Source organism: Ambystoma mexicanum, chromosome 6p (genome assembly GCF_040938575.1).
Source record: "Ambystoma mexicanum isolate Mex_15411 chromosome 6p, UKY_AmexF1_1, whole genome shotgun sequence".
NCBI classification, from domain to species: domain Eukaryota; kingdom Metazoa; phylum Chordata; class Amphibia; order Caudata; family Ambystomatidae; genus Ambystoma; species Ambystoma mexicanum.
Genome location: NC_090935.1, coordinates 1,046,177,290 through 1,046,199,701, shown reverse-complemented (window position 1 = coordinate 1,046,199,701; position 22,412 = coordinate 1,046,177,290). Strand labels below are relative to the sequence as shown.

Below are 22,412 nucleotides of genomic sequence, written 5' to 3'. Positions count from 1 at the left end.
TCGATAACATTAGTGGTACCACTTTAGAATTGTATATATTTATCATTATTGACTTCCGAGTACAAAGTGTGGTATTGTGATCGTGCACATACCTTTGAATATTAATTATATAAAGACTGTGTTTTCAGTAATACAGTGTGTGGACATTCCTTTGTGGCGGTTCGGGGACTACACAGTACTTAAGAACCAGCCCGCATCACCTCCTGAGAAGCTAGGCCTTGATTGCTCGTCCATTGCTACCACAATAGAGAATCTTGGCTGGGGTCCTCTGTGCTTCTCCTCTACCATATAGAGAGCGGAAGTAAAGATACTCCTACCAGTCTTTACAAATACAAGCCTTTGGGCCTCATTACACGATAGGTGGTAAGGGTTTACCGGTACCAGTATTTTACCGGTACCGGTAAATCCTTACCGCCTTACTACGAGGTCCCTTTGCGGGTTGGGGAATTTAACACCTGTTTTTTGCAGGCGTTAAAAACCAACCCGCAAAGGGACCCAGGGAGCTAATTACGGTACCGCAATTTGCGGTGCCGTAATTAGCGCCTTCCCCATTCCCATTATACCCTATGGGGCAAAAATGGGAATGGGGAAGGGCAATGGTGGAAGGGGGAATTACCGCCCCGCCAACCTTGGAATGGGGCGGTAATTCCCCTTTCCACCAAGGCGGTGCCGGTATTTTACCTGCATGAACCATGGCGCTAGTAGCGCCATGGTTCTCCGCCTACCCTGTAATGAGGCTTTTATTCCGGATGAGTACAAGTTGTTCAGCCAGACTTCAGCAATATTCCCGACTATCTTTATGCCAGGAATTCAGACAATGGTGAATGCAAATTGGTTGTAAATCACTCGCTGGGAGCTCCTGCAGACAATCAACACTACTATAAAGGGATTCAATGCAATCAAGGAGGAATTGAGGGCTATAAGGCTGATGACCCTCCAGAATAGATATGTCCTGGACGTGATCACAGCAATGGATGGAGGTGTTTGTGCCAAAATGGGAGAATCATGTTGCACGTTCATACCTTCTCACAATGACAAGAATGGGACCTTGACAAAGGCTACAACGTTGTTGGTGAACTTACAGAACAAGATGGAAGACGAGACAGAGGACATTGCAGATGACGGCTGGTTTGCACCTATCTTCTCATAGGTTTCACAATGAATGGCAAACATCTTTAAGTTCCTGGGAGCAGTATTGGTGATGGTAATGTTTGGATTCTGTGTGATCAGGATAATAACCACACAGTGTAAGAAGACAGCAAAGAAGGCAGTAGGAATGAAGATCATTATTGATGTCGAATCAGGGTTGGGACCCAAGGAGCTGACGGATGAAGAAATCAGAAAATATAGAGGTTGGCATCGTAGCACCCGAGGGAACGAAGTTCTTGCATCCAAGAAATCACAGGAAGTATGTGGGACGATGAATCTACGGTAGTCCGAATGGACAAAGCAGCCACATGACCTGGAGCATCAATGAACACGCAAAATCAGCAGGCTCCCTGAAGGGAGTAGAGAAGATTTGGACACCGAAGAAACACTTCTTCAAAAGCAGAAATCAAGATGTGGAGACTGGTGAAGGAGTGGTCAATGAATCAACCAGAGGGGGAGTGTAGAGGAGCAGCTGAATGCCTCTGCAGGAAGTCCTACCCCCATTCTGCCTATATGTTGGAAACCGGAGATTGCGACATGTGCAATGCCAGTAATGATGCCTATACCACAAAGAGCCTTTGAGACAAGGTATCCGTTGAGAAAACCCTATATGATGTATCCTCATAGAGATGACGGTCTCTTGAAGGAAATCGCCAAAGAAGTGTGAAGATGAGAAAAAGAGAGGCTGGTGACGTCAGAAGAAATAAGCGTGACACACTGAGAAGAGTGGCCGAAGAAGAGAATGCATAGACCTTATAGAATCTGATGGCGAAGTAAAGAATCGAGAAGACTTTCGTATGCAGAATGAAGATAGCATGTGTGAAGAGCACTGCAGAAAATGCAAGTCGTTTCGTAACTGTGTAGATGCTGTAACTCAAGTAGACTAAGTAATCTTAAAGGCTGGCTATACGTAGTGGGTAGACTGCAGGCAGTGCCGCCATTAAATAGAATCTGGATTTTCGACGTCACAATTTTAATAAGCTCAAACCCATGGAGAAAGGAGGATTGAAAGCTATGCATTTGTCCTTGAAGAACAGTGAATGTGAGACACTGAGGCATCCATTGTTAAGCTGCTAAAAGAGAACACCATGAGTGCCAAGTTTCTTTATTGCAGACAACTAAATGCTATAATATGGGCCGATTCACGGTTTCCTGTCATGTGAGTCCAGAATGGAAATAGAAGTGGGCATGCAGACCAGAACTTTGATAAGCACATGCTCACATTACCTTATGTTCCCAGAGAAGATATGCTACTACAAGGCCAAGTTCAAAGACAAATTGAATGGCAGACGACATGAGTGATGAAGGATGACGGGCTAATTGGGTGGGGTGACATGGCCAAGTCCACCCACTGACACCTGGGGTACCAGTTTATGTGCTGCTAGTGAGTCGAATGTTCCAGAAGGGTACACGCATGCCAACCAGTTGTAGCAGGCTGTATAACGGAGGGCCTTATAGTTTGAGAGCCAATGATATGCTGTGTACTTAATAACTGTTGGGCATAAGTTGTCCACCTGACTGTAGAGACCCAATCACAATCCAATCTCCTATAGAAAGTATACTTAGATATTCCCCTTGAGCCAACCATAATCTCACGTAGGTTTTCTTAGTTTGCCACGAAGTATGACATCACATATGACAGGTTTTTGTTATAAAAGAGACATTTATTATGAAATGTGTTGAGACTATGCTGTGCGACATCTGTTGATCTCCGTTGTAACTACCTATTGTAAACAATTGAAAATAAAAGCGTCTGTTGAGACATTTTGCCAACTTCCTGAGTCTGTATTATCATTTGGTGTAAGAGTTATTCTGCATCCCCTCCATCGTGCGATGAGTTACTTCAATTAAAAAGGACCATAAGGGTTTACTATTGTGCATATGCCAAGTTGTTTGCCAGTGTCTACCCTGGCGTGATGACTACTCCCACATACAGTTTCCCATATTGCTGAGAATGACATAGAACTGCCCCTAACTCCATTAAAAAATGGGTTTCATGACTGTAATGTTAGAATAGAAAGGAAGATGGGGTCTGGTAAGCCCATAAAATGAAGTACATGAGAAATATATGAGGTGGGGGAGCGGGCTGAATTCATGGAGAGTGACTATGCGGGAGGGTTGTTAATGTTTTGGTATCAGAAATCTATTAAGCTCTTTGAAATGTTAAAAATATGAATGGTGAAGATGTGTCATTTGTGAGCATGTGGTAACCTTTTCTCAAAACACAATCATGTAGTTGTCTATTTTGCTCTGCTTACTTCCAATGTGAAAACTGAAAGTAGAAGTTACAGAATGGAACCATTAGGTTTGTGGAGGCTGCCACTACTCTCTCACCACTCTGGGTCAGGACAAAGTCCAAATAGTTCAGGGGTTTGGAGCACCGGTTCACAAGTGCCCTAAACCCCAGCTCTAACCAGATACTGGCTGCACTCCTACAGTCCTCTTCAGGAGCAGAAAGGTCCTGCGTCTGTGCCTGGGCCAAGTACAGATGTCTGCCCCATCAAGCCACCATATTCACGACCTCATTCACACCCCGGCCTTTCTGAGTCCACCAACCCACACCAACACAACGACCATCTAAATTTGGCACGCATCACATCTCCTGTTGAGACTCCCTAAAGAAAGACGAAGGAATGAAGGGTCACGCAGTCTGAGCAGCTTTCACATCCACCTGGTTTTATGTCGGTGAACCCTGGTAGAAGCTGCCATTGCAGTGAAGGACTTTGTGCGCCACTGACCACAATCCAGAAACTGTAACAATGTTCAGATGCACTCTACCCATCACAATATCTAGAGCACACATATTTCACAGTGAGCATTGAATCAGAAAAATTGCTAACTTGTGAGTTGGTAATCAATTACCTTTAATAACTCGTATATGTGACATAGCAATAGACACTCCACACAATTGTGCAACTATGTGTCAAAAAGTTATGCATTTGTTGGCCAACACCCTGGGCAGCTCCGGCTGCAAAAGAGAAACACAAAAATTAGAAATTCAGACTGGTGTTTGAATTTTGAAATATGTTTTACTCAGTTTAATTTGAATAAGCTCTGAGGTGGAGTTGGGTGGTTGAAAGGGGGAGGCATGATAGTACTGTTTGTGTGGTTGATATTACAACACTGTTTTAGACTTACATTTCCCACTGATGTCCTCTGAGACTCTCCCACTCCACCCACCACTGAGTCGGCAGGGTTCACTGCATGACAATGGCACTGTGAGTGATTGATGTCACCCGTACACATGCATTTGACAGATGAAGCATGATCATAATGCGGCGTGGAAACACGCTTATCGGTTTATAAAGGGAGATTGTACCAAAAGTCTCCAAGCTATGACAAGTCTCGAGCGCCCACATAAGTCACCAAAGTGTGTCATTGGCAAATCTATAACTTTGCTGTACGAGGCGCATTATGTCACACTGTACATGTTTAACCGCCCTCATAAACTCACCACCGCTTTCATCCATCTTTTATTCGTGGGGTGACATCGCAGGCTGCTCGGATGTTGCTGTCAGCAGCAGCCGCGTGAGTCACCTGACGTGTTCTTCTCCACACTGTTTAAAACTCAATTACCTACTTGGCGGGAAAAGATTTCAATTTATCTCTTTCCAGAAACGCATTAAGGCTCTTTCTGCGCCCTTTGATGTGCTCCAGTGCCGGATAAAGCCACAAGACAAACACACCTCGATTGGAGTCATGTTTTGAAGTGAAAACTCCCTTCGTCGCTTTAAATCTGCTTCCAATTGACTAATGCCAGCACAGCCCGCTGAGTTCCGGAACCACATCAGAAGGAGCAGTGAATACCGGACAACAGAAGCGGCTGCACCAGAGGCTTGGCTCTCTAATACTGTAAAGCCCACGTAGTCAGCATCTGTGCACATACAGAACGGCGAGCATCAAAGCGGGACCACCAGAGGCAGCCACCCTTCACTGCGTTAACGCCAATTAATCAAAAGCACCTACGCCCTCACCAGGAGACCCCTTACCGATGCTGGCCACCCAACAACCTTCCAGTGAGTCACCCCTGCTTCCCGTTTGCCATCAGCCCTCCCCGTGGGATTATTTCAAATCAGCACTTCCGTGGGAACCAGAGCAATCGTTTGTTTTATCTCCATAAATGCTGCGCCTGTTTTATGTTTCTGTTTGTAACACTAATGCTGTGTGACATTTTTAAGTAATTTGCAATTACATGATGCTAATATATATTATATGCTGGTGCGCTGAGATACATAACACAGCACTGAACACATGTATGTCCTGTCAATCATACTGTTCATAAGCCGTGGAAGGAGGTCTATCCACACTGTATGCATTCTCCAGTTTTCACAGAAAGATACAGCTGTATGAAGAATTATCATTTTTCTTTTATAATCGAGAAAATAATTATTTTGAAAGCCATATCAGGTGATAGAGGAGACTTCCACGTGTCTCTGCCCACAAGCCATGCATATGAAATGAAGTGTGCCCACCAGTCCGTTTACCGGTAAACACTGTCACTTTGCCATGCTGTCTCCATTCATCGCCCACCATATCCCATTCTGACATTAGAAAGAAAATCAGGGCCCGGTGTGGAGAGTTGTCCTCTTTCCAGCCCCTGACTTTCACTGAAGAGAGCTTTCGTGGTGAATATGATGACAGGGTGGGGGAGGGGCACTTTTGCTTCTGTGGAAATCATTTCACTCAAAAAATCAACCTAAAAAAACGATTGGCGTTCGGTGAATTGCAACCTGGATATATTTGATGCAAAAACGATACTGTGACAAAACATGCTACAAGTAGTCCTATGATCCAAGATGTCACATTCTTGGGAATGCAATTTCAGGTAAAACGTTAAAGCAAATTAGGGGAGTTTTAAATTACACCTAGAGACATATTACACAACGCTGTATAGATGTGGCCAGGGCTCTGTCAGTCACCCAAATTATCAGCAGATAATACTTGGGCTCATCAAAGACTCCTCGCCACAAGAATGGAAGATTCAGCCATGGGGCAAAGTTACTGTCTATTATTAGCAAACAAAAATGAATCACATCAGGAAAACAAGTATCCTCCAGAGCTCTCGTCTTCTAAGAATGTGTCACCCAGTTTTATCCTAGTGTGACGTCACAAGTTCAGGTTCCACCTCAGAAACCTATCACATTGGTTAGTTTGGGTGAGCTACATATAGGAGCTATAAGGGTTATTTCTTCTATTGGATAGCCATATCTAGTGGCCCCTCTTAGGACCACCTCTACTAGTTTCAATCTACAGTGTTACAGGGTCGCAAATAGACCATTGGCCCTTGCAACAAATTAAATCCCCACGTGAAAGGTGAAACTGGATTGGGCAGAATGTGTCCTCCCATCCCTGGAACCCTGGACGCTTACCAGACTGAGTGTACCTTGGGGATGAAAATGGAGATGTGAAGTGTTCTCTAATGTTGCCATCTCTAATCACCTAAGACAGGGAGAGTGCATTCAGTTGGCAGTTTTTGGGCAACACTTGTAGCTTTTCCCCTCTGGTTCGATGGGCACAGACCTCATCGTCTACCTCTATTGAATGGGCATTGTCCTGTTCGGCTGGATCACGTGTGTTGAGACCACAAAATGAAGCTGTCCTGCTTGGTATTATGAGGAGTTTAGCCTTATGTTCTGGGGTGGCTCATTGTCTTGGTAACTGGACCTTACTGTCTCCACTTGACCTTGGCTGGCTAACTTGTTTCTGCACACCTCTGGCTGTGGCAGTCATGTCAGCCTTTCCATGTACCGAAAGCCAGTCTCTCCTTTGCCATTCATTTCAGAGGCCTATAGCTTTCATATAATTCATTATGGTTTCTCAATGTTAGTAGCAGTCAAGCATGTGCAAGCTAGATATATGAATACTTTGCATCTTGCGGTTTCAGCTTTTGCAAAGGATGTGAATATGAAGAAATGTATGTGTGTCCGTCCTCTAACTACGGGGGTCATAAACGAGTGCATTTTTGTGTAACTTAATGAATGGAAGAATATGTCCTTCATGTATAAGTGTGCTATGTCGTTGTAACAGTTTATTGAGAAACCACCCTCAATGCGGGGAGTTCCTTCCCTCCCCACTTAAGTGGTTATGCAACAAACTATTTAACAGATTATTTTTTTAGCCCTATCTCAGACACATATTATGCCCCTTGGATCTCTCTCCCCTGACCTAACAATGAACCAGGCCGGTGTGCAGGAAATATATTGGTATTTATTTAAATTAAAAGTAATAGAAATTAGCATGAAAAGGTCAAAACACCACTTTATCCGTGGCACAAAACACAACCTCTCCCTCCACAAACAAATCACAAAAGTGAATTAAAAAGAACACCAACAAAATTCTTCCCTTTCTGTAAATTTCACTTCACAAAATAATTACACTGATCAATAAAGAAGGCACTTATGTAATGTTGTGTGATTTTGATTTTCCTGCAGGCTTAAAAGGCTAGCAGTAGTATTTCAAGATTGGTTCAAATACATATGGCAATTATGATTTCGCCCACAGTTTTGGTTTAAAATAGACACAGGGTGATTTAGCGGTTTGTTTTTCAGACCGCCCTTGCTTTGGTCTATGTTGGGAAGTCCAACAGAAAAATTGGAATGATTTGGGGAATTTGGAATTTTAGACCCCCCCTTACTGAAAGGCCTGTGACGGGGAAGCTGAATAAAAATGTTGGATTGATTTAAGAACAAATACAACCCTCTTCCTTAAAGAAGTCGGGATCAGCTGGACTGCACGGATTACCCAATTAAATGATAAGCTATAGCTTATAGCGCAGACTGGAAGGGAAGTGAGCTTTCTTAATTTCGAATTTTAACACAATCCACCCTGTAGTATTCTGCCAAATGGGGAATTAATTAAGTTAATATTTTTGGTTACATAGGCTAAGGATCTACACGGTTTTGCCTCCTAGCCCACTATAAAGGGAAAGGATTCAAAGCAAGCTGACTCCCCCACCTTTTGGTTTCCTTACATAGCAAGCCTCTGTTTAAGGTTCAGGAAAGCCAGCTGCATCTTAGGACGCTCAGAAAAGTTAGGGCGGGGGTCTGGTCACTCTACTCTCAAAGGTGGCCTCCCTCTCTCGAGTTAGCTTTGAGGCCTTCCTAGAGATGGACAGCTCCACCCAGATTCACTCTCAGCAGTCTCCTCTGGTGTCTCCTTACAGCTGTCAGATGGTAAGTTTCAGCAGCCTTCCCGATGGTCTGTCTCTTCTCTCTATCCTCCTGTCTTTCTCCTTTTTTTTGTGTCTCTGTCCTAGTGCAGTCCCACTTATATAGCAGTGATGACACCAACAATTTTACAATCTTGGGGAAGCTCCCTGCAATAATCCCTGCCACTAGGATTGGACAGTTGCCCTTCTCTCTCCTCCCAAACCCAGCCTCCAAGTCAGGATTGGTTTAGGGGTTTGGAGCAACATATGACAATTCCTATTTGTCATCATCCTTTGTTCTCCTTTCAACTTTTTGGCAAAAACAAGTTATGTATCACACCTTCATAATTTTACTAGCAACTGCCAGACTAAACATATTTTCTGTTTCCGCTATTCATGGGGAATTAGATCAGCCGACCACCAAATCGGTATCATGTAGCACGGCCATGTGGTACCTCTCTGCCTTTCCATAAAAAGCACAACAGTTATGAATATGTAAGTTATTAAGCATATGCCTAATTTCAATGCCCACCCGCTCACCAACTGTCACATTTGGAACATGTTCAGATCAGCCAGAAACCTAGTTTAACTGGCCCTTACAGTTCCCAGATTCAGAGGAAGATGAATTGTATATCCCCAAAACGGGCCATGACTGCACATAAAATATGCAGCATTGCTTCACTCTGAAATCACAGAATTGCAAGTACGAAAATTGTATCTGTGAAGCCAGGTTATCTGACTGCCACACCATGAGACCACGTCACAGTAACAAGACGACCGGCAGTAGCGCAGAGGCACAACTGCACTGAATGAACATGCACAGAATTGACCTGCAGAGGCCAGCTGGGTGGAGCACAGACATGACGTGAGTAATCTGGAACACTGATCAAGCCCCTCATTCAGAGAGTGGCATTTCAATTGTCTCTGAGGTAGAGATTCTCTCGCAGGACTTGCCGGAGAGTCACACGGACTTGGGCCTGCTGGGATCAGGGCTGGGATACAGCAGGGAATGCGATGCGCCATCTCCGACATGCATGAAATCCAGCTCCACTGCAATAGAGGCAAAGGCCTCTGCTAGTTGTATCTTCTCATGGGCAGGGGGCAGGTAAATGCTGTACATTGCGCCAAGCACTCTAGCTCCACTATGCACAGTGTTGATAACAACCATGAAATCAGTTACAGCCTGGAGCGCCCAGGTACAGAAAAAAGACTAATAGCGCAGCTCTGAACAGGTGTAGCAGTTAAAGTACAAACACCTAAGCATACTTATAGGGTTCCTGCTGCTGCTGCACACATTGCATGCTGTATTTCCTATGCTTGGTTGCTGTGATGACGATTCTGGTGAGCAACTTGCATTGAGTCCTCCCCACAAGACTGATGCGAGCAGAAGAGTTAAACAAGAGTGCAATTACTCTATCTAGTTGTGCCAAGGCATGCCTGAAGTCCCCATCTGCTGGACGCCAGTGCCATCCACAACCCTGGCACAATACACCCATGCCCTGCTGAAACCTGCCTTGCAGATCAGAGCTGTGATCGCCTCCAATAAGGGCACCGTGGGTAGGACACAGGCTCTTTCCCAGCCTGAGTTTTTGGCAGTTCCCCAAATAGATGTTGAATTCGTTATTTCAACCACTGCTGCATCAAGCTCTCATTTAACCCTGTTGGCAACTGGCATCAGCAGAATTAAGCCTTCTTTTGATTATATTGATTACATATGTGGCATGCCAAGTGTCCAAGGCAATGTCAATGGCATGGCAAAGCTTTCCCTCCACCTGGAAATACAGTGCCATTCCTGTAAGAGGAGGTTGTGTCATTCATCAACTGCGAAGTCTAAATCATCATCACTGAGCACGCAACAGACAACTCTGGTCATACTGATTATTCCTGTGTGTTTGCGGGGACCCGTATGCCAGTAAGATAGCTCAGTGAGTTATGCAGTTGCCTCAGAGATCCGTGTGCAACTTTCAGTCACAGCTACTAATCTCGGCTGGCCCCGATTTCTTTCTTTAGAGGTTGATCAATTGAGCACTACTGCATTTTATGATAATAGCACCTCTTATTACAACACTTGGAAGCGTGAGGAATGTGGCATGAAACGCTATCAAATCATTCTATTTTAATGTTCCCAAGCTACAGTCTTTGCAAGTGTAACACACATGGGTAATTGGTGAGGGCATGCCAGAACATATCCTGCAATCTGCAAACCCACAAGAAAATATACACTGGTGTCTAGAAATAGGACCTTTCTGCAAAATAGGTTCCCATTAAAGGCCCCGATCCCCCAATAACCTATCCCTCCTTGAATTCCATACCCATTGAGTCTCCATGCAAATAATAGGATGAAAATTGGACCAGATGTTGGAATAAAGCCCACCAGAGAGATTTGGCTCCATTAATTCCCCCTTAAATGACATAAACACAAAAATACCGACAGACGCGAGTCACATTAGGATAGTTGCAAACAGGGCGGGAAGGGCACTGCATATGCCTAGTGGTAATGGAAGATGGGAGTGGACAAACAGGATATACCACCAAAGTGCCTTCTATCATCACTCCATTCCACATGCGCACACCCATTGCCTTTGGGATATTACTCTCTATTTCTCTCCTCGAATGTAGCTTCCTAAACCATGTGCATTTGCATACTCGTCACCCTCCTAGTTGTTACGTCCACTTTACATGCCCCTTTGCCCTCCCGTACATAGGCCCGGTCCCCAGTACCTGACAGAAGACACTGACACACGTCTGCCTGCTATGGGCAACCCGGCGGCAACTGCCGTTGGTAGTCCGCCCCTTTATTCAATGCACCTGCGTGACGTTCGAAGGAACGTCGCACATATGCCCAAATCACATGACTTTGTAACATGCCTCCTTTTCTCACAACAAAACAAAACACATAACAATATATTAACTTGTTTGGGATTTCAACAAGACAGATAACAGGTATATCATACCAAAACAGTGCAATACCCAAACGTGGAAGTTTACTATCACCTCAGCTACTTAGGGATCTGGGTCCAAAATGTAGTCTTTGAACCTAACCGGGCACTGCCCTGCTTCCCGGCAAGGGTAGTGTGGTTCATCTTGGCTAGTAGCTCGCAGTGGTTCTTCAGCTGTCAGGTCTCCAGTGGCTTCATTCGGCGCAGAGGAGTCCTCTGAGGTGAAAGCAGAAGACTCACCCTCAGCCGGTTCTCCCCCTGAGCCCCGACCCCTGATCTACTTGAAGAAGGAAGTGTTCCTTGTGATGGTCCCTCGGCTGTCAGCTGCCTTGACCATGGATCCTTTGACATGAGTCACGCCCATGGGTGTCGGCTTGTAGTTTAAGGACAGTTTCCCCTCAGAGTGTCTGTAGCGCACCAGGACGGTTTCTCCGATTTCAATGGTTGCTGGTTTCAGATGCCTCTGGGCATTTTCTTGCTCATTTGCGGATTCTTCTTTCCTCGAGGATCTTCTGGTTCTCTATTATTCCAGGAGTCCGTCCCTCAGTCTAAGGTATTAAACCTTTTGGACATTGGTTAAAGAGAGCCTCTGCTGGGGCCACCCCTGTAGAATGCTGAGGTGTGGACCTATACTCATGAAGGAATTGATTTTCTCTGCAACTTCTCTCACTGGCCCTGAGTTATTCTGAGAACTTTGTTTAACGTACGCATAAAGCGTTATACTTCCCCATTTGCCCTTGGCTAGCCAGGGGTCACTTTCCTGTGCACTACTCCACATTCGTCCATGAAAGCAGGGTACTGGCAGCCCTGAAACGGGGGTCCATTATCAGAACACAATACGTGGGGGAAACCATGGGTTGCGAAGATCTTGTTCAGGGCTTGGATGGTCTGGTCACTTGACATTGACTCCACTATTTCTACCTCTGGGTAGTGGGAACATTGCTCGATGAGGACTAAGAGGTACGTGCCCCTGCCGGAGTTTCCAAAGTCTGCATGCACCGTGCCCCAGTGCAGGTCACTCCTTTCCATGGTCTCAATGCATTGCTCCTTACTCACAGGCACCGCGTCTTGACACCATACACATTGGTGTATGTACTCATCGACCCTCTTCTCGAGGTCTGGGAACCATACTTTCGCTCTTAATCAATCCTTTGTCTTGGCCGTGCCTTGATGGCTGACGTGCACCAGTTCTAATACTCTGTCTAGCAGCGCTCTTGGGATTACAATTTTTCTTCCTCTGAGTAGCAGGCCCTCTTCAGAGGTTAATAGTTCATGATGTGCATGCCACAGCGATTGTAGGTCCTGCTGCTTCTCTTTCTCTCTCCTTGACAAATCTGCCAGCTCCGACTTCCAGTCACCATTTCCTACGGCGTTGTGAATCCATCAGTCTTTGATGCTTCAGCCACTTTCTCTAGCGTGAGCGCTATCGGCATGGACGTTTCCACCACTTGCCGGATGGCCTCCTCGCACTCTTCTTCCACACCAGTCTCCGGTACGTCAGCGCCCCTGGGATGGCGAAATAGAAAATTGGCAGGGTTGTGTGTCCCTGGCCTGTATTGCAACTTCACACCGTATTCAATGAGACTGAGCATCCACCTCTCTATCCTTGGAGGTGGCTTGGATGACACCCCTGTCATGATGGGAATCAGGGGCTTGTGATCGGTGATAACTTGCCCAAATGTAGAGCCTAAAATGTTTGCAGCCCCACAGGATGGCCGGTGCTTCCCGTTGAATTTGTGAATATTTTTGTTCTGTGTCCGTTAGGGCTTTACTTGCGTATGGAATGGGCCGCATCTGACCCTGACAATCTGGCTGTAGTAGTACCGCACCATGGCCAACAGGGCTAGCATCGACAACCAGCTCCGACTCCTTCATCGGGTTGAAATAGCCATTTTCTCTTTGCATGTAAGTGCAACTTTAATATTATCAAAGGCATTCTGTTCCGTGGTGGACCATGTCCACCCAGTGTTCTTTTTTGTCAGGGCCCTGAAGAGTTCTGAGAGGGAGGCAAGGTCTTTGATGAACCTCCCACAATAGTTCACCAACCCCAGGAAGCTGCGCACGTCGGAGGGATTGTTTGGGGGTTTGGCCTCCTGAATGTCTTTAGCCTTTTGTGGGTCTGGTGACATACCTCTGGAGAGGAAAACAAATCCCAAAAATGTGACGCTTTCCTTTAAGAACTCACATTTGTTTGCGATTTAGTGTCAGACCCAGCTCGCACATCCGTTCTAGCGCTTTCTCTATCCTGATCATGTGCTTTGATCCTGAAGCAGCATGTACTAGAATATCGTCACTCAGATTGCTCACCCCTTTGAGTCCAGCGAGAGCACCCCTGATAGCATTCTGGAACACTTCTGCCGCAGAAGAAATTCCAAAACATAGCCTTTTGTAACGATAGAGGCCGTTGTGGGTGGTAAAAGTGGTAATATGCCCAGAGTCTTGATGTAATTCCAGCTGGTGGTATCCTGAGCATAGGTCTGGTTTTGAGAGAACTTTTGCACCCTGCAACTCCCCCACTACATCATCCAACATCGGCGTCAGGTGGCGCTCCCTCTTAACGGCCATGTTGGGTAGCCGCATGTCCACACTTATCTGGACTGCCCCGGTTGCTTTGGTTTAATGTGCACTACAATGGGAGACACCCATGGTGTAGGGCCCTCCACCCTCTCAATAATGTCAAGGTCCACCAGGTTTTGAAGTTCTCGCTCAACTTGTTCTCGGAGGTGGAAAGGAATACGTCTATGTTTCAGGGCGGTTGGGCATGCTGACTCATCAATATGCAGGAGAATCGGTTCACTTTTCAGCTTTCCAATCCCTTTAAAGATTTCTGCAAAACGGTTAATGAGGTCTTGGATGTCCGTTTTGTACACTGAGAGTGCAAAGTGCACTATGTCCAGTGCCTCAGATGCAGCGCAGCTCAAGAGCGAATGTGGGCTCACACTGGTTACAAAAAATGTCGCCTTTATTGAGCGTCCGGCGTGTGAGATTGAAGTAGTGAACACTTCTTGTAGTGAGAGAGGGTGGTCGCCGCCAAATGAGTATATCTACGCCTTTGTTCCAGTTAAAATGGATGGTCCCGGGAGAGCTTCATAATGCTGTGATGCCATCACACACACCGACGCACCCGTGTCACTGGAGTGGGGGTGTCTCAGGTATTCACTGTGCAGGTGAGCTCCCTACGCCTCTTGGAGGTAGAGTCAATATTTGAGATGAAAAATACCTCTTCATCTTCTTCTTCCTCTTCAGCAATGTCCAAATCTTGAAGATCGTGTTCTACAGTGGTCACACTCCTCTGTTTGCGTGTGCCACCACTGTTACGTTTGCTCGGTCCTCGTGCTATGACCACAGGACTGGCAGAGCAGCACATCCTGGCAAAATGGCTTCCTGATCCACAGCGCCCACACACCCTCCTTTTTGCAGGACACTCGCTGGTGTGGGGAAGGTCATACCCACACTTCCGACACTGCTGTCGTGCATCATTCTTCTTTAGGGGCTACCTCTAGCATTGGGGTCCACTGGTAGCTGTATGTCTGATGGCATAGGTTTCTTCATTTTTCCCTGGTTTGGCTGCTGCGTCCATTCTGGCCGCACAGCTTTCAGCCAGCTCATAAGATCTGCCCATATCAAGGATCTGCGTCAGCGTGAGCCCTGGGTCGCGAAGCACTTCACAACACAGATTTCCTGAACTGCAACACTGGATACGTTGATTTTGTACCATCCCCTCTTCATTCTCCCATTGGCAGGTACTGGCCAGTTGACGCAGCCATCACAGAAGTGATCCAGCGACTCATCCTCCCTTAGCCTCTCACTGGTCATCACAAAGTGGTCAAAGTCCAGATTCGCTGAGGGTAAGAAATGTTCTTTCAAGGCATCTTTCACCTCTTGACATGTGACTGCAGAGGAGTTCAGAGACTCAAAGATACGATGAAACTCGGAGCCAGCAGCATATACCAATGTTGCCATCTTTGCATCATCGTCCGTCCCCCCTGTCATTCGGAAGTACATCTCTAGTTTCTTTATCCACAACAGCCACTTTGGTCCTAGCTTTGATGGGGGTCCTGACATATCGAATTCTGGCATGGGTGCCAGTGTGCCTTGTTTTCATGGCATTGATCTAATAGAATGTTTTGCCAGAGGCTGTACGTTGGCTTTAGCGCCCTCGCCTGGGTTGCTCATTCTTGCAGACTGCACGAGCACCTCACACTATGTGGCGGCCGCAAGTCTGCCATTGTGTAAAACTTGCAGCACAGCAGAAGATGGTGGCCCAGCAGACGTGTAAGCAATCTCTGACAGTAATGTTGCCCACTGGCGTAGTGAGGGTGTGGGCCCTTTGACATTTGCCTCGCACAAAAAAGATTTCCTCACAGCAAACACTCCACAGGAGCCCCACCAGGACAGATATATCAGGAAGGCAGGTTCAGGTCCCCCATATGCAGTGGCCTGACTAGCACACTGTTGTGAAAGTCCCACTTCGTTTTCAAAGTGAAATCCTGTGACAGACTAGCTTTATTATTATTCTGCCACTGATATATATATTTTTTTGATTAGCCTGTCAAAGGCTCCAAAGATTTTTCCGGACGGCGCACGAGCCCCCCGTGGGGCCGCAACCGTGAGAAATACAAAATGGCAGGCTTGCGTGCACCACGCGGGTGACGTATCTAATGGGCGTTCAAAGAAATGTTCCCAAATCCTGTCACGGAAGCTGATCACTTCTTCCCCCCATTCAGAAGCATCCTTGTCACCAGTGTTAGGTCCACTCTACATGCCCCGGTGCCCTCCCATACATAGGTCCGGTCCCCAGTACCTGACAGAAGACACTGACACACGTCTGCCTGTTACGGGCTCCCAGTGGCAACTGCCGTTGGCGGTCCACCCCTTTATTCATTGCGCCTGCGTGACGTTCGAGGGAACGTTGCGCACGCGCCCAAATCACATGGCTCTGTAACACTAGTGTCTGCCTCCATCCACCATGCTCACTTTCCCCAGGCAAACGAGTATATCCATAAAGTGCTTAGGGTCCAAACTTAACTTATTCTCGAAGTCCTTTTGGATTCGGTTGATTGTAGCCCTTCCTGTCCCCCAAATTTCATAGGCCCCTTCCGTGCTTGCCTTTTTTTTGTTTTGTCCACTTCTGTGCTCATGACATCTCCTTTCTCTATCACTCTCTGACCCCACCTTCCCCATCTCCCAATCTTAATACCACCTCGCCATGTACCTCCTCTGTCGCTTCCAATCGACCTTGCGCTTGCTAAAAAAAAAACTTCGCTCTCTCGTTCCTGTCTTTTTCTTGTCTCCTCTCCAGTGGAGTAACTTTGCTGAAAATGTTGGGGGGGCATGACATCTGAAGAAAAGGTGCCCCAGCCAAATGAACGGTGACAAAATGGTGTGCCATGAAAGTTGGGGGGACAAACACCCATGTCCCCCTCCCTCACCCCCCTAAAATTACGCCCATGCTCCTCTGTGTCATACACCTGTAGATCTCTGACGCCCTCTTTCGGGTAATCACGTGACAACCTTCAATTATGATGCCACAACTCGGGTGACTGTCATCAAGGTTGCACTCGTCTTACCTCGTGAGTACATGAAGTCTTCTCTTTCGAGTTCATGTAAACTGTGCCCATCTAACATTTGGTTTTCAATGAATGTGCAAGGTTCAAGATAAGGCAGCCTCATTTCATAACAGGCAAATAGTGAGTGCTGGATTTATGCTGCCCGATTCCTGCCCCATATATGGGCCCGCCTGTGTGCATTCCACTCCTCTGCCAAAGCAAGGGATGAGTGGGATTTCGCTGGGCTTGCATCATGCGCGCAGCAGACATGGCTCTGTCACGTGAGAGGGTATTATTGCCCTGCGAAGGCACAGGACGAGAGTAATCAATTGGAAACTCCGAGGTGCACGGTTTCAGCGGGCGGGCTCAGGTTGCATCAGAAAGAATGCAGTCAGAACTGAAACCGCGCGAGCCAAAGCCAGGGTCACCCATTACCTCCACAAGGTGACTGCCACAAGGGCTTGCTGCATGGCGGGAGATGACTCCTCTATTGCGCGAGGCCTTGGATAAGTGAACTGGCAGCGCGAGGAATCCCGTTCCCCTGCTGATGACTAACTGTTATATATAAACGGTTACATGCTGTGCCCATTAAAATTAGAAGGGAGGAGACAGCAACCCTGTAATGCTAATCGCGCTGCAGGGATGCCTCATGGCAGCTGCATGTTCTGGCGCAGCCCCTTGAGGGCGTTCGACCTCATTCTGGCTTCGTGTAATCGTTGTTAAATTGGTGTATATTGCGGTCGCGCAAGTTAATGCATGCCTTGTTTGCGCTTAGGTATGTGTGCGCTCTGGAAGACTTTCAAGTGTTTTTGCTCATTAGCTATAAACAGCGGCATGAACCGAGCGGTTTGAGACGCAGCAGGCCGGGCCTGACCTTAAAACACGCTGCTAGTGTGGGCCGTGGCGATAGATAAACGGGGCCTTCTTCTGAGGTCAGTGGAAGGCAGTCTAAAGCGCGGACACTCCAGCATCACAACTCGTTTTAAGTTCAGAACGTTTTATTACGTTTTTTAACAGAGACAACAGCAGGCATTACTCAAATAGTGTCAGAGGGAAACAGAAGGTCATACATCAAATGACAAAGGTTTGTAATATATAAAACATAGGTGAGGGGTAGGGCTACAGGTACACTGGAGGAGCCACAACATATGAACAACATGCAAAGGACTTTAAAAGGGTTCTTCTGAGGTTTGGCTGATGAACCAGGGGGAGAGGCTTTGGAGAGGTTATGAGGGGGGTGGGAGGGGCAGGGGAACCCAGCCAGAAATGGTGAATTGTCAGAGGGTCTCTGGGAGAGAGATCTAGTGGTTCTAATTTATGGAGGTTTGCAGACTTCTGGGGCTGTGCAATTGAGTGTTGCAACTGGGGGGTCAGGGGGGTTTGCAGAGATACTTCTCCATCGGGTTCTAACTTTCCAAGAACTTAACAGTTTTAAAGGTGTCTTTTCACAATGCTTTTTCCAAGCGATGAGATAGACAGATAGAGTTCCACCAGACTCGGTGGGAGGGAGGGTCTTTTATTTTTCCAATTTGTGGTGATTCCTTGGATGGCTACGGCTAGAAAATTATCAAAAACAGAAGGGGGGCAAGTAAGACAAAGTCACCCAAGCACTTGCACTCTCACAATAACTGAGCAGGAGGCAGCGGGTGATTGTATGGTGTAGGTGCCCTGGCCCAACGCTCTACAGTATAAGAAAAGAAATAATGAACATATACAATCACACTGCGCCAAACACTCTAAGTTTGTGTGCAAAGTTGCATAGATTGTTTATTAGTCCAACCAAAATCAGCCTGACCCGTGTTTCGACCCTAAGCTCTTCCTCTGAGGCTTGCGTTGTTCATAATTTCACTATGTCCACATTAAGCGTATTGCCATTAAGCCATTTTCTAGCCGTAGCCATCGAAGGAATCACCACAAATTGGAAAAATAAAAGACCCTCCCTCCCATCGAGTCTGGTGGTCTATGTTCATTATCTAGAAAAGTATCAAGTAGGGAGATTTGTCCGGAATTTAGAAGTCTATCTTTAGTGTTGGTAACTAATGAATTGACGCAGAGGTCTTTCAATGAGTGTATGGAGCCAATTTGAAGGATATCTAAGATTTCTGTCGCAATTATTCTCCCAGAAAACAGAAAGTTGAGGACATGTGAAAAGCATATACTCCATAGTGCCCGGTAGTTGTGTGTCTATGCATCTCCAGCAATAAGGGTTGTCACAAATGTTTGCCTTCTGTCGTTTTTCCGTAGTCCATAATGCCCTGTGAAACACGAACAAAAGGGTTTGTTTTTTACTTGCTGATCTGGAAGTTTCGCTAGTGTCCTTAACATTTGTTGCCATTGGCTTGTATCCAGTGTCAAATCTAGAGCGTCTTCCCATTTTCTAGTGACTTCCGGGTTCAGGTAATTGTGACTGTTCGAAAGGGTGTTTCTTCTGTAAAAGAGACTGGCCTTGTGAAGTGAGCTGGACAGTCTAAAGTTATCCGTATTGCATGCTGACTGCGTGATTATGATGTATTTTGAGATTCACTAACAGAGCTTCAGATAGTTGCTACGTTCAGTCTGAGGTAGATCATATTTATGTGAAGCTCTGCAAAGCTGAGAGGCCCACATTCCATCCCATGCTGCATGCGCATTGTGTTCTGCATTGCGCCCAATTCTAGATGAGGCCCATAGATCTTGACTCCGGTTTCTTCTAATCCATACTACTCTGCCTTCTGCTCTGTTTAATGCAACCTCACTGTGGACACCACGCAGGCCCAGATACTAGGCACTACTGTAATTACTAAACACATGTGGTAAATCACTTCATGCGCATGTTGCATTAGATCTGGGGGAGCCAGGGATTTCTTGGCTAAGGCCGAGGGGCTCTGGCCTTGCTCTTAGGGCTAAACTCGAGCAGAGCCAGGAGAATGGATGCGCCAAACAGGGGGGGTCTGCCAAAACGCTGGGGGATGTAAAAAGGAATCTGGGGGTGCCAAAAAGGGTATGAGGGGGCTAGCGGCTGAGAAAAGAGGTGCAAGGGGAATAGGGTCTGAGAAAAGGGGGCGAGAGGGGGTTAAGGTCCGAGAAGAGGGGGCAAGCGTCAGAGACAAGGGTTGCATGGGGGCCCAGAAAAGGAGTGTGAGGGGGCTAGGGTCCAAGAGGAGGGGGCTGGGGTCAGAGAAGAGGGGTGTGTGGGAGCTGAGAAAAGTGGTGGAGGTCCTGGGGGCCGAGAAATGGCATGTGTCTGGACTGGGGGCTGTAAAAAGAGGCGTGAGGGTTTTGGGGGCCGTGAAAAGAGGTACGAGGGGCCTGGAGACTGTGAAAAGAGGTGCAATGGGGCATGGGGCTGTGAAAAGATGTGTGATGTGGCACATGACCGTGAAAAGGGGTGCAAAAGGGCTGGAAGCTAAAAAAAGACTTGCACTTACCCTTAAATTTGCCACTCTGACGGCGTATAACAGGAGCATGCTCGCCTGACTTCCTGTCCAGGCCACCTGACTCTCTGTTGTCCCATCCCAGCAAATCAATGAGTGGCTGGGGCGGGACAGGAAGTCAGCCAACCACGACGGGCCGGAAGTCAGGTAGACAGGTAAGCCCGCACATGTTGTGCGGCCAGCACATCAGGAGCATGTTGTTTTAAAAAAAAACATTTATTTTCCGTGTGTTACAGAAGCCTAGAGGGGCTTGTGGCTGGCTCCTGTTTTGGGCAGGGACTGACCCGGGATGAGGTCAGGCCAGTGGCAAAATATTGAACTGGGCCAGCCCCGGCTCATCTAGGCTCGCCCAGGTCTGCATTGCCTTGCAACTGTAAACGGTGCAGCTACCAGAATTTCATTTTTCTCTGGAAGGAGTGAACGGTGGTATCGTGACTTCCTGGATGCCTGATTGAGTGATGTTATTGGTAGAATGTTGAGAGAGTGTTGAGAATGTTTCTATGTGAAAGGGGTTCTACACCCGGGCAGTTGGAGATGCAAGCCTGGGTGGTGGGAGCCAGTGGGCTCCTGTCCTCTTCCCTCTTATCCTTAAATGTACCTGTCCTGTTCCTAACCTTATGTGACTTGTAACTGAATAAAGGAACCTCTGAAGAACTCCATGTGTTTCCTCCAGGAGTCTCACTTCGTAACACTGGCAACGAGTTTGTCTTTTGATCTGGACCCAGTCGAGAGGGAGCTGAAAAAGGAAGAAAGGTACAGAGGTTAGCTGCTGTGGGGATGGAGGGGTGCAGATAGTGTTGGACAGGAACCACAGCTCTCCAAGGTCGTCTTCCCACCACTGAGGATTTTCGAAGAGTGGCGCCATAGAGCACCTTGGGAGCCCAGGCTGACTTGGAAGGCTGGAGAGAAGAGACACCTACTAGGCTGCACATGGCAAGCACCACCAACGGCTGGAAACATGCAGAGAGGGGTGCCAGGGAACCCCCATAGAGCCTGCTTGGTTAGTGGGACCACAGGCTGGCTGCTGAGAATATCCCACAGCTTCGGCAGCATCAAAGGATGTCAAATTGCTGCTGTGCTCCACCCAGGGGTGAGTAAAAAGGCACCTTTGTACATTCAAGGCATGTAATTGGCCTCCAAGATGATTTATTCATAAGTGTTTACCCTTCCTCCACATATGGTTTTGATTAGAATGTTCATCCTCCATTTAATACTCTCCCGTATTTTGTCTTTTTGTCCCCCTTACAGGAAGGGATGCATCTTTATCAAGCAATTCTGTGCAATAGAATGCCTGCCGCCACCCACAGCTGCCCAGAGGGGGGACAGGCAAGAGTACATGTTTAGGGTAAGCTCGTCTGGGCTACCCAGTGGTTTTCTTAATCATCTAAATTCACCGACTGTTATGACACTTAAAGATATACATATGTTTCTGCAGGGTGTTCGAATATGCCCTGCGGAAGGTGGCCTGACTACCATCTCTGCCGCTGAAGCGTGAAACAACTGGGGATTCATCTTTCCTACTAGGATTCCCCAGACACCCTTGTGATGCCACACAATCTTTGGCAAACCCTATACACTGTTCTACAATTTTTGGAATTAACATATAGGGCAACTCTGGTAATGTCAAGAAAAAGTGAAAATATAAGAACTAATAACCAAATGAGTGACAAACTTGGTCCATTATCGTTCCTTAATGCAAAAACTGTGTGATGCATGGTACGACAAAAAAGGGAACAATTAATCTGTATTGCATTCATTCTTGATTCTTAGTATCCTCACCTCATCTCACCTTTTTCATTCTTACCCATTCGGAACCTTTGGGTATCTATGAATCTATGCCAATAACACAACCAAACACACCTTTCGGGTCTTCTGTCTTCTTTAACCCTTTTCAGCATTCAAGTAGCAATTTGCCAAGGTTCTGTCCCTTAGGTGGATATCATTTCTTTATTTTTTACTTAATAGGTTGATTTTGCATTATTTCTGGATGGACAGATGTATTGTTTTAAACATATTGATTTTGAGTGTCATACCAGGATGGTGACAAGCAGGAGAATTGCTTAATATACCAGTACATAGGAAATTAGATTGAAACAAAGATAAGTAATAATGACCAGTGGTAGATCATTATGTTTTGTTAATATGTATTACCCCAGCTACTGCTGGAAGTAGGGTTACTCCCAGCTTTTTGTTCACTGCTGGCAGGAGTGTTCCT

The 22,412-nt window shown here is 46.6% G+C and overlaps 1 long non-coding RNA gene across 1 annotated transcript; it reads left to right on the top strand.

Moving 5' to 3' along the window:
* Positions 1 to 4,990: 4,990 nt before the first annotated feature.
* LOC138511007 (uncharacterized) lies at positions 4,991 to 21,995 on the top strand. Its single transcript, XR_011280532.1, has 3 exons — positions 4,991 to 5,165; positions 20,871 to 21,287; positions 21,446 to 21,995. It is a non-coding gene; the product is annotated as an uncharacterized lncRNA (long non-coding RNA).
* Positions 21,996 to 22,412: the final 417 nt, after the last annotated feature.